Consider the following 11,063-nt stretch of genomic DNA (forward strand, 5'->3'; position numbering starts at 1 on the left):
TTTTTTTTTGCGGAACCAGGGATTGAACTCAGGCCCTTGTGCTTGCCAGGGAAGCACTTAATCCACTGAGCCATCTCTCCGGCCCCTTAATATGAATATATTTTTATGACTATTCTTAGTCACTTTTTCATTGCTCCGATACATGACCCAACATCCACCGCTTAAAAGAGGAGGGGTTTATTTTGGCTCATGTTTTCAGCATGCTGGAAGGACCTGTTGTAGAAGAAATCTACTCCTGTCTTGGCAGCCAGGAAGCAGAGAAGGGAAATAGCCCAGAGGAGGATGCTCTCTTCCCCTTCAAGCTCCCAGTTAGCCCACCTTTTAGCAAGTCCCACCTCCTAACACACAGCCAGTTATTGAACTCTGTAGTGCTCGAGTCTACTTAATGAGTGGAGTGTACCCGTGATCCAGTCACCTTCCACAGTGTCAGCCTCTGAAGAAATAAGGCTTTGGGAGGGACATTTTTGGTCCAAACCGTAATAGCCATTATTTTCTATCTTTGAGGTTAAATGTTAGTTCCCAAAACTACTTCTTTTAAATTTTTTAAAGTGCTTTGTAGTTTGGGCTGGCCTTGAACTCATGGGTATCCTTCTGCCTCAACCTCCTGACTGCTTGGATTACAGGTGTGTGCCATCATGCCTGACTTTAAGTCTTAAACTTTGGATTTTGTTCTTTTCTTTCTACAGATTACAAAAATGAAATTAATTGGCCAGATGATTGGAACATTTTTTTTTTCTTTCTTTGCGGAACCGGGGATTGAACTCAGGCTCTTGCGCTTGCCAGGGAAGTGCTTGTTCTACTGAGCCATCTCCCTGGCCTGATTGGAACATTTTTAATGTTTTAGTTTTCTTATCCTGTCTGTAGTAGCTATCTTTGTTATGTTGTTAATTTAGCCTGCTATTTTTATCACTCATCACCATAAGACATCATGTTCTCTTATTCACTGTCTTTGTCCCTTTAAGGAATATAAGTTTCAGAGAAGCAAGGCTTTGTCCTTTTTTTACCCTTCTGTATTCCAGTGATAAGAATAGTGTCTTCCATATAATAAACTCTTTAAATACTGAATAAGTGAACGAATATTAAAACAAATACACGCTTTGTATACTTACGGTGTGAAAGTCATTGTGACAGATGATTCATAAATGTTTATTGAAGTCATTTTTGGTAGGGTATGTACCTAGTACTAGCCATGTACAGGATAGGAATATTAAATGCCTTAAGATTGGTCCAGGATGCTTTTGGAATTCCTCTCCTGCCTTATGCCATCTCGAAGACATTTGTGAAGTTAATTAGTGAGGATTTTCTTTTGACTCTTGGTGGAACATGGCAAGAATGGCTGTCGAGCTGGATTTTAAGAGTAGAAGTGGATTTCATTCTTTTGATAAATACATGGTATTGCTTGTCTATCCCTAAATGTAAATACCTGACATATACGCTTTAAAGGAGGAAAAAATTATTTTGGTTCATAGTTTCAGAGGTTTCAGTCCATGTGCACCTGAATTTCCTTCTAGTACCTTACAGAAGCAGAGATGTCATGGAAGAAGGGCATGGTGGATGAAAGTTGCTAGGAAGGAGGAGCGAGAGAGAAGGAAAGAGACCAAGAGAAAGAAGGTATACCATTCAAAGGCTTGATCCCAGTAACTTCCTCCTTCCCACTAGCCTCCATCTCCAGAGAACTCGTTCAGCTATTAACTCATCAATGGGTTAATCTATTAGTGAGCTCACCACACACAGTGATTCTGGTTCTTCTTCAGGAGTGGATTGTAGGCATACTTTTTCCTAGTGATTGGTATGCATCCTACCCTGCTGATTATTTTGCCAGTGTGGCATATATAAGAACTAAGCAGACACTGTTCACAGCTTCTCCAGAACTGTAGTTGGGCTGTGTTGGCTTATTCTACTTGGGGTACTTACCTACTTTATTCTTTGGCTGGAGAGCAAGCTGTCCAGAAGAGGTTCTAGTTGCAGGCCTTTGGATACCATGATAAAGGTTGTATATTCAAAGGGAGTTCTTTGCAGGTTTGGAAGTCTTTGCTGTTCAGGTTGAGGTATATTTCTTTCCCTGTGAATGGCTTCTGTTATGTTTGTATAGTGCCTATCTTCTGAAGAGAACTTTGTATGTATAATTTATGTATGTGTGTATGTGTTTATTTTTGCCACGTTTGGGGTCCATTGCTGTGCCTCATGTGTGCTAGAAAAGTACTGTATCACTGAATTACACTTCCACCCCAAATGTATGTGCTTTAAACAAAAGATCTGATCTTTTGGATTTAACTTGGCATTTTCTTGGATGCTAAACAAACATGTAGCTAGTGTTACAGAATATGGTTTTTCTTGTATTCATTATATTACGATTTGTTATTGTCAGTCCTCATATTCCAGTTATGTAAAGTAGTCTCATATGGATTAAAAGTGGTTAAGAATACTCAGATACCAATTCATTTTGGAACACGAAAACTGTGATAAGACAAATTTAGGAAACTAGTGGTACTACATTTACAGTCATGTTTTTTCTCCCCTCCCCTCCCCTCCCCTCCCCTCCCCTCCCTTCCCCTCCCTTCCCATTCCCTCCCTTCCCTTCCCGCCCCTTCCCCTCCTTTCCTCTCCCCTTGTAGTCCAGGCGGGTCCCAGACTCATGATTCTCCTTCCTCAGCCTCCTGGCTACAGGTGTGTGCCCCCATGCCTGGTGTTGTCATTCTGTACCTTTATTTTCTAGTACTGAGGATTGAACCCAAGACTCAGCACATGTTAGCAAGTGCTGCACTATGGAGCTACTGTGTATTCCCAACCCTACTGTTACTCTGTAGGGTAGTAAGCAGAAAGATTTTTCATTTATTATATATTTAGTATAGGGTCTCACTATGCAACTTAGACTCATAGTGATTCTCCTGTTTTTAACCTCCCCAGTGCTGGGATTACAGGTGTGTGCTGCCATGCCTGGACTCCGTTGATGGCTCAGAAATCCCTGGGGCTAGCTAGGGCTGGGGCTGAGGCTGGGACTGGGACTGGGATTGGGGATGGGGATCAAACCCCTGGTCCTTGAGCTTGCCAAAGCAAGGTCTTATTCCCTGAGCTATCTCGCCAGCCCAGAAAGATTCTTTCTAGACTTTTTGCTATTTCTTATTCATCCTTTCCCCCATCTCTGACACACAGGGGACATTGAATAAAACCCTTTAATTAGTGAAACATTTTATAAGATGTGCTTTGTGTAGTTCACAAAATTTGGCCCTCTTGTTGAGTAGATGTTCATTGGCTTATATCAGGCTAAGAAATTAATGACACAGTTGTCACATGGGTCTAGAATTTCACTCTACTTCAGCCTAAAATTTTGTTTTGTAAGCTAGGTGAGCTGTGATTAATCTGGACTCAGTGTTTACCACAAATTCTTTGGGGTGTTGTTTTGCAGTTTGGTAAATACAGCTCTTCCAAAATCATGTGACTAAAATTAGATATGAAATTTGATGTAACTTTTAGTAGTGTTCCTTATTCATATTTATCTTTGGCTTTTTTTTTTCTCACTGGTACATGTTAAATGTACTGTCTATGTAGTGCATGTCTTTATTAGCCTCCCTAGGAGCACTTAAGTATTTTAGTGGTACTTTGCTTTGGTGCACTTTGGAGGAGGGGTTTAAATTTGTCAATGAAAATTAGCAAAATGGTGGGGTGAGAAAGATAGAATGCGTAGACCACAGAAATAAATATATGTTTGACCGGTAAGAGTGGGTTGCCCCGGATACCAAGCTATTTACTCTTCTTATCTCCTGGTACTTCTTTTTCCTTAGATGGCACGGTCTTACTTTTGAGATCCCAGATTTGTGAAGCTTTACCGTAACTCTTCTAAACAAAGTTAACTACCCTTTGCTTTGTTTTCATAGCACCTATTCAAACTTTTATACAAATTATCAGTTTATCTGTCTTTGCTTCCAAAATGCCAGCACTCTTTCTGTGTTTGTATGATTTGGTGTTCTAAGCAGGGCTTCATGTATGCCAGACAAGTTCTTCACCACTAAGCTATAACCCCGAGCTGTGTCATTATTTATGTACCTGAAATGTACTGACTGAGCCTTAACTCAGTAGTGCTCTGTATTGAATTACAGGGAGAAGCAGTATGGAGTAATGTCTAAGATTGTGGCATCAGGCCTGAATTTGAATCCTGGATCAGCAGAATTCTGTGAACCCCTCAAAGCTTTAGTTCCTTCACTGCTGATCCAGGAATGACAGTGGTTGCCTCATGTACTTGTGGTGAGCTAAGACAGCACAGTGCCTGGTGTAGAATTAGTGCTTTTTAGTTTATCATTTAGTTGATATATTTGGGTTTAGGGCAAGAACATGTGCTCTAGTTGGATAGTAAATGAAATAGAGCCCTCTAATTCTTCAGGTGAACACTAAGGTTTAGTTTAACAGGAAAAATTTACAGGAGAATGATAGAGGTATATGGGGTACAAAAGACCAATTTCTGTTCTGCTTTTTTTTTTTTTTTTTTTTAGATGGGGTGGTGTTTTGTGGTCCAGACTGGCCTTGAACTAGCCCTTCTCCTGCTTCAGCCTCCTCCCTCCACACCTTCTCTTTCTTTGTTTTTTTCTTTCTTTCTTGGTAGGATCTTGCGCAGTTGCCCAGGTCTTGAAATTATGGGCTCAGATAGTTCTACCATCAACCTCCCAAGTAACTGCAGGTATAAAGTGTGCCACCCTGCCCTGCTCATTTTCTGATTCTTAATGAAAGTTTTCTTTTACTTCAGCAGATGACATAGCTAATCCTTTGTCATAATCCATTGCAAACATTTTAGGATGTTATTTACAGGTCTATGTGATTTGTCTTCCTCTTGATAAATTTGGTTGTACTTACTGGTTTGGCCTTGGTAGAAGTGATTGTGATAGAATGCCTATTGAAAGTAGAAAGGTATCAGAATTAACTGTTTATAGTCTCTTCACTGACCATTCAACTTTATCTTGTTATTGTTTAGAAACCTAACATTGATGTTACATTCTGTACAAATCATGACTCATAGGTGAGCAAACCCCTCAAATGTGTATTGTGTGTACTTAAGTGAAAAATAACTTTGGAGCTTTTAGTGTTGGGTTTAAATTCCAGTTTTACCACTTGTTAGCTGTTTGTGACCATGAGACCTTGACATTGTTTTCTTTCCTGTAGAAGCCAGGAAAGTGAATAATGTGCTGCTTTTATCATCATTTTTATTAGTAGTGTAAGTCAGTGATAGATATCCTAGCTAATAATGATGTATTCTTGATGCAGTAATTAGGTGTAACTGGAAATCGTTTTTGTCACTCCAGCTTCTTCCTGCCTTATTTATTAATTCCTTGCTAGACTGTCCACTCTCATGAGAATAAGTGGAGTTATAGACAGCTGCTGAATAAATAATGATGTTAGTATATGGAAGATGCTGTAATTTGGAATCTGAGCAATGTACGGTGACTCAGTATTACATTTAAGAGCTGGGCTTCTCTGTGAAATAATGCTGATACTGCTGAGTGGACTAGTGAAGTGGTACTGCAGTGTTTCTTTTGGGGGCACCTGGAATGAACAAGACAGTGAAAAGAGCCATTCATTGAAAAGAGAATGTATAGAGTCCATGGCATTTTTTGCCACATGATTTAAAGCCCGAGAAACTGATGCACGTAGATGCACAGTTGCAGTGCTGATGTATAATCAAACATTGTGCTACAAGCACAATGCATTAAAGTTTAACGTATTTTTAGTAAGTTAGGAATTGCTTTCTATTTTTAATAAATTTATATTACTGATTATTTTACAGTTGGTGAAAATACATAGCACTAAATCAGTGATGGCCATTAGCAAAGGAGATACAGTTACAGATTCACAAAGTAGAAAAATGCTAGAAATACACAATAAAGAATAATAAGTTAATATAAGTTAGGTTGGAATATATCTTGACGAATGTTACGATTTGTTCATTGAGAATTTCACAGATGAGATAGTGTTGATAAACATTTTCTTGTCTGCTACTATTGTCAAGAATGCCTGGCCACGTGGGAGGCCAGGGCAGGAGGACTACGCGTTCATGGGCAGCCTGGGTAATTTAAAGTGATCTTGTCTCCAAAGAAAAAAAAATTTTGAAAGGGGCTGGGCTTATAGCTGAGTGGTAGAGTGCCCCTACTTCCAATCTCCAGTAAAGGGAGGTTTGCCTTTTATACCTGTGTAACACGATTTTAGTGGCTTGATTTTTATCCTCCAGGTAAAAAAGAATTGATGAAGGGTCATACTGCTATCACCTGATATTATACACTGTAATTCTCAGTTACATTTAGAGGGTTTTGCATTTTACTTTTTATAGGTTCTGAGTATTAGTAGGAATTTTGAGTTAAATCATAACCTAAATTTCTGGGTAACTTTTCAGTAATGTGTCTGACATTCGTTTAATTGCAGTGTTAAATAGCCAGTAATAGGTTTTGCAGTTTGAAAAAAACAATGTTTATTTTCTGGAAGTATGATGAGGCATTTGGAATGTTTATGAAGTACTTGTTACTAGCTAGATTTCTTCATGGCCCAGAAAAAACTCCTTTACATTTGCCATGAAAGAAATGAGCTGAACGGAAGCAGAAGTTCTTAATTAAAGGTAGAGTACTCTGGGTGAATCAGTTTAATTTCTTCAGTCATCATGTCTCAGAAAGTATGTGATGCAAGACTTGCAGAGCTCCCAGGTTCTTTGTTATGTTCTTTCAAAGGTAGCAATGGTGTGATGGATTAACTGATGATAAGCTTGTAACACCCAGGGTGGTGCTGGATATGGATGACCCACTTGAGAACTGTTGCCAACAGCATAAAAAGAGAACTAGAGGGGAAGATGGTGTGCTGCTGATTTTCCTGGAGAAGCTTGTCCTGTCTGTTTTCCTGATACAAACTTGGCTTTTCTCATTGTCGGAGAAGCTCACTGTCGCTGAGGATAGCTCTGGTTTTCTTCAGGAGAGCACTGTCCTTACCTTCAGCATCATTTCCTGGCTCCAGTTCACATCCCTCAGCTTGCTGGTGTAGATCCTTCATGATAGGTTATGGCCCTAGTAAAAATTGCTGAATTACTATGGTGGTCATCTATTATGGCTGAAGCCCTTAAAACAACAGCTCATCTTCCCAGAGACCACCTCCCCTCTTCTTCTCCAACTCAGCCCAGGATGCAGTTTCCTTTCACCTTTCTCTCCACCTCAGGGAAGCCCCCAATCAGCTCCTCAGGTATATCTAAACTTCCCCCTCAAGCCCCACCCCTGGCAAAGGCCATAAAAGCCTCAGCCTCCTTTTGTTCCAATCCAGAGAATTCCTCATCTTCCCAAATTCTCTCCATGCCCTCTAAGATAATGAAGTCCCTTTTCCTTTATAATAAAGCCCCTTTTCCCTTTCCTTCTACATGTTTCTCTGCTGTGACACTGTTAAAACCTATCACTTCATCCTGCTGGTGCAGACTTTTTAGCTTCCAGCACCGATCTTTGGGCCTTCCCAGCGTAGGCCCTTGGTGCAGACTTGCATGGGCTCTAGACCTCCAACTGGACTCACACAGAACATTGCTATGAGATCCAGCCCCTCACCTGTATTTTTGGGTTTCTCGTATGTTGACGGATTTCTGGAACTCTTCTGCATTTGATTCTTTGAGTGAATGTTATAAAATACTATAAATTATGTGGCATATTAAAACTATTCTTCTGTAAACCCTGACTGCAGCAAACTGTCAGAGTAGCAGCTCCCTGTACAAGTTTGTGCTTGTGACTAGTTTGTGTTCTTCACTTGGGCATTCGTTTGTAAAAATGGTGCTTTCATGTTGGCCTATCAGGAATTAAGTCAGGTCCCTTTTTAGGGCAAAATTCCAGTGCATTAAATATGCCTTTACATCTCTATTTTGTGAATGTTGCAAAAGGTTTACAACTGAATGAAAGGCATGATGAAGGGAAACCAATACCCTGAGGAAAGCAGCTGTACACAGGGAGTTGTGATTTGTTTTATCCTGAAAGCTCTAGGCTAAGATAATGGTTCTTGGAGGTACCAGGGCATTACCTCCAATAATTTGTAGGGTGGAGTTAGTACACTTCCATTTCCCACCAACATTTGGCTAGACAAAATTGCTAAGTCTATCAGGTATGTCCAACCTAACGTGTATAAGTAACTAAACTTCCTTTTTTAAAAAAATGTATTTAGTACAGGATCTATAGGGTCTCACTACACAGATCGGACTTACAGTGATCCTCCTGTTTTTCAGCCTCCCAAGTGCTGGGATTACAGGTGTGCTCCACCATGCCCAGTCTCACTGGCTGTCTCAGTGCGCCCTGGGGGGTGGAACCAGCATGGCACACTGGGGATAAACTTCCTTTTAAAAATATTTATTATAGGCCAGGTATGATGGCACATGCCTGTAATCCAGTACTTGGGAGCCTGAAGCAAGAGGAGTGCCGTGAGTTCAAGGCCAGCCTGAACTACTATGTAGTTGACACTGTTATATGTACTGCAGCTTGGAGATGAGCGCAGGAAATACAACTTTATGGGATCAGTTTCTCTACTCCTTTACTTTTTAAGCTTCCCTAATAACTGTCTGGTTTCCTTATTTCCACGCTAATACTTGCTGCCCATTGGAACTTCATTGTGGCTGCTTTCTGTATCTTTCCCCCAGCTAAATCTGTCTAAGGCCAAGTGGCAGCCTGGGCAACTTAAAAAAACCTCTATCTCAAAATAAATATTAGAGAAAAATACTGGGGAGGCAATATAGCTCTGTGAATACAGATTCCTTCTTTCATAGCCACCCCACTGTGGACCATGGTTCTCTGATTAGACAGATTTCTTCTCTCTGAGTATCTCCTTGTCCATTTCTGGCATAAGTATACAGTTTCTTGGCTTGGACTACCTTTGAATTCAAGTAAGAAGATTGGGAAGAAGTAAACAGCATAACTAGGAAATGGAGCTGGATTGTTTGTGCTTTGAGGTCTAGTTTCCGGCCTTGATCTACCTTGTCCTAGTCACTTTTCAGTCCTTAAATAGCTGGTGCTGCATGCATTCTATCCAGTGTTTTTTATTACATTCTGTGGAAGGAACAGGTAACATTGCTTCTCATAGACCTTGCTTGGTAATTGTGAGGGCAAATACTGAATTCTTTCCCTATGCCAGGCAGTGTTGAAAATATTATATGCATTTTTGGGTGTTTAGTACAACTGTGAGGTAGACTGCTGTTATATCCATTTTACATTTTTGGAAAGTAAGGCATTAGAAAATTAAGGAATATATGAGAAGAACATGCAGCTAGGCAAGTGTTAGAGTTGCAATCTAATGTAGCTCTGAAGAGTACCAACAATAACTCCCATATTACCACTACCTTTAAATGGTTTTGTCTAAATGTCTGTTATCTGAGAAATGAACAAGGCCTTCTCAAGTAATTACAGATTCACTATGGCTCTATACTTAAATGGTTATGTATGAGCTATTTGACTGCTTTTGTAAGGGTAGGCTTTATAAATGATAGTTTTCTTTTCTGATTGCAGCATACTTTCACAGATCTTGAAAGACTAGGTTTTAAGATTTTTTTTCCTGGTGAGTATAAGGTTCAGTAAGGTAAGTTGTTGCAGTGCGTGTGTGTTTTCGTTTTCAAAATACATCACTTTATTTCCCCACCTGGTAGTCACACATTATAAGCCTTAAGCACTGACAGTCACATGATTTCTTCAGTAAGCTCCAAGGCTCCCTGATGCTTTCTAGGGTTTCACAGCCAGACGAGTCCTGAGATTTCAAATACTAAAGCTTTCTCCACAGCCACAAGTTCCTTTGATATTCAGGTTATTGAAGATAAACTCACTGGATTATTTGTCTTCAGCATAGTCCATTTCTGTTCTAGAAGTGTCAGCTGTGCTTTCTTTTCAATGAATACTCTCTGTCTTGAACAGCTTCTTCATCAGAATTTCCTTTTGTCTTTATGTATTCTAGAGTGTAAGAAAGAACAATACAACCCCTGGTTCGGACGCCAACTTTCAAACCTACGTGCTCAGGTTTATCTTTAAGAAGCTGTTTTGAGACCAGGGAGATGGCTCAGTAGAATAAGCACTTGCCTGGCAAGCGTGAGGGTCTGACTTCAATCCCCAGTTCTGCCAAAAAAAAAAAAAGAAGAAGAAGCTGTTTTATCTTGTTTACTATGGCAGAAGTTGTCAGCATGAGGGTGGCATGGGTGGGTTGCAGTTTCCTCTTGTTCACAGCCCGGACCGTGGCTTGGACTAAGGAAGCTGGGATCTTCACTGTCCGGGTGCCTGGGTCCCTCAGGCAGGACCTCAGAACCCTCAGCCTCTCTCCATGGACACGGTAGGCACACTGACACCACAAGCACCGGAGCACGTGTCTGTGATGTGTGTTGAAGCCTTTCCATAAGTGTTTTTGTTTTTCTTAGGACTAAAGGTCTTACCTCACTTACCTCTCTACTAATTTGAGTCCTTGTGTTACCTCTAGAAATCCCTCTTTTTTAGTGCAGCAAAAGAAGGAAAATTTTTCCTTTATAACTTTTAATACTCTACATACAGAGAATGGTATACAGTGAAACAGTCTTTTTCATACAATAAATAGCTGTTTTTCCTAGAGAGAAACTTTTAAATAAAGTTGGATAAATTTTAATTATTTACCTTGCTATATATTGTAGGCAAATGGGTTTAATATTAAATCCTTAAGCCCCATAAAGTTTTAGAGTATTTATCAGAAATAAAAGTTAAAAAAAAAAAAAAAGTATGGAAACTAGAATAGCATTGAGATGAGGCCTGAAAATGTAATTTGTAAACTAATTGCCAACAAACTCATGCTTCTGAGTTTAAGATTGTTACAGCCTAAGTCTCTACAGTAGTATTTTTTAAGGATAATATAGGTGTCAGGTGCCCAAACTTTATGTAATTCACAAATTCAGCAGATTTCTACTACCAAAAAACATACATATTTCCACTTCCAGACTATAATGCACCTCTTTCTTTTTTTTTTTTCTACAGTTTTATTGATAAACATATAGCAATGAGACAGTTTCAAATCAAATCGGAAGTACAGTTTCAACAAATAATGCACTGCATATATTCTTCTTAGTGGTT

The 11,063-nt window shown here is 39.7% G+C and overlaps 1 protein-coding gene and 1 pseudogene across 1 annotated transcript in view; one reads left to right on the plus strand and one right to left on the minus strand.

The window, feature by feature from the left end:
* The window catches only part of Arl8b (ADP ribosylation factor like GTPase 8B), a 50,644-nt gene that overhangs the window by 11,685 nt on the left and 27,896 nt on the right, over positions 1 to 11,063 (plus strand). The window lies entirely within an intron of this gene.
* The window catches only part of LOC105741959, a 9,876-nt pseudogene continuing 8,547 nt past the window's right edge, over positions 9,735 to 11,063 (minus strand).

The sequence above is a fragment of the Octodon degus genome, unplaced genomic scaffold (genome assembly GCF_000260255.1).
Source record: "Octodon degus isolate 3935 unplaced genomic scaffold, OctDeg1.0 scaffold00030, whole genome shotgun sequence".
NCBI lineage: Eukaryota > Metazoa > Chordata > Mammalia > Rodentia > Octodontidae > Octodon > Octodon degus.